This window comes from Kogia breviceps, chromosome 9 (assembly GCF_026419965.1).
Source record: "Kogia breviceps isolate mKogBre1 chromosome 9, mKogBre1 haplotype 1, whole genome shotgun sequence".
Lineage (NCBI taxonomy): Eukaryota > Metazoa > Chordata > Mammalia > Artiodactyla > Physeteridae > Kogia > Kogia breviceps.
In genome coordinates, this window is record NC_081318.1 from 84,924,591 (window position 1) to 84,926,560 (window position 1,970).

The 1,970-nt window shown below is 44.9% G+C and overlaps 1 pseudogene; it reads left to right on the forward strand.

Moving 5' to 3' along the window:
- Positions 1-316: 316 nt before the first annotated feature.
- LOC131762900 (cullin-1 pseudogene) lies at positions 317-1,724 on the forward strand (annotated as a pseudogene).
- Positions 1,725-1,970: the final 246 nt, after the last annotated feature.

Here is a 1,970-nt window from a genome sequence, read left to right on the forward strand (position 1 = left end):
ACGGAAATATATAATGCAAATAATGCAGTGGATTACCTTATGAAGACAAAAGACAATAGAAGCCGTGAGCCTGCTTCTGAGCAAGATGTTTCTGCTCACTCACTTCAGTGCTGGAATCACTTTGGTGTTTGCTTTACTCGCAGGTCCCTTTCCAGGTTTGCCTGCAATGAGATTTCACTCTCTAAATTTAAAGGACATCCTTTCTGAGCTGCTGTGAATAAATCTGGAATGATATTTGAAATCTTCATCTAATGGAGAATTAGCTGTACCTTGAATAAGGATTGCTGCACTGATCGACTTCAGAATATCACTCACAATGTCATCCAACAGGAGCCAGGATCCCCATGGACTGAAGCAGATTGGCCTTGACCAGATCTGGGACAACCTCAGAGCTGGAATCCAGTAAGTGTATACCAGACAAAGTATGGTGAAATCCAGCTACATGGAACTCTACACTCATGTTTATAACTACTGCACGAGTGTTCACCAGTCAAACCAAGCTCAGGAGGCTGGTGTACCTCCTTCTCAATCAAAAAAGGGGGAGACGCTGGGGGGAGTTCAGTTAGTTGGCTTGGAATTATACAAACAGCTTAAAGAATTTTTGAAGAATTACTTGACAAATCTTCTTATGGACGGAGAAGATTTGATAGATGAGAGTGTGCTGAAGTTTTACATTCAACAATGGGAAGATTACCGGTTTTCAGGTAAAGTGCTGAATGGCATTTGTGCCTACCTCAATAGGTATTGGGTTCTCCGAGAATATTACAGAGGACCAAAAAGGAATATACGAAATCTATTCTCTTGCATTGGTGACTTGGAGAGATTGTCTTTTCAGGCCATTGAATAAACAGGTAACATGCTGTTTTAAAACTGACTGAAAAGGAAAAAAATGGTGAAACCATCAATACAAGACTGATGAATGGAGTTGTACAATCTTATGTGGAACTGGGCCTGAATGAAGATGATGCCTTTGCGATGGGCCCTATGCTAAAGGTGTACAAAGAATCCTTTGAGTCTCAGTTTTTAGCTGACACAGAGAGATTTTATACCAGAGAGAGTACCAAATTCTTGCAGTAGAACCCAGTTACTGAATATATGAAAAAGGCAAAGACTCATCTGCTGGAGGAATAGCGGAGAGTCCAGTACCTTCACGAGAGCACCAAGAAGAGCTAGCCAGGAAGTGCAGGCAGGTGCTCATTGAGAAACACTTGGAGATCTTCCACAGGGAATTTCAGAATTTATTGGATGCCGGAAAAAGTGAAGATTTGGGTCGCATGTATAATCTTGTATCTAGAATCCAGGAGGGCCTGGGGAAAAAACTCCTGGAGACACACATTCATAATCAGTGTATTGCAGCAATTGAAAAGTGTGGAGAAGCTGCTTTAAATGACCCCAAAATGTATATACAGACAGTGCTGGATGTTCATAAAAAATACAACACCCTGGTGATGTTGGCATTCAACAACAATGCTGGCTTCGTGGCCGCGCTGGAAAAGGCTTGCAGTCGCTTCATAAACAACAATGCAGTTACCAAAATGGCTCAGTCGTCCAGTAAATCTTCCGAGTTGCTGGCTGGATACTGTGACTCCTTGTTGAAGCAGGGACCCAGAAGAAGCAGAACTAGAAGACATGTTCTACCAAGTGATAGCGGTCTTCAAGTATAAGAGGACAAGGACGTGTTTCAGAAGTTCTACGCAGGGCTTCCCTGGTGGCGCAGTGGTTGAGAGTCCGCCTGCCGATGCAGGGGACGCGGGTTCGTGCCCCGGTCCGGGAAGATCCCACGTGCCGCAGAGCGGCTGGGCCTGTGAGCCATGGCCGCTGAGCCTGCGCGTCCGGAGCCTGTGCTCCGCAACGGGAGAGGCCACAACAGTGAGAGGCCCACGTACCGCCAAAATATATATATATATATATTTGGAGCGAGTGGATGGTGAACAGGACACCTACAGTTACTTGGCGTAACCCTTCTGGAA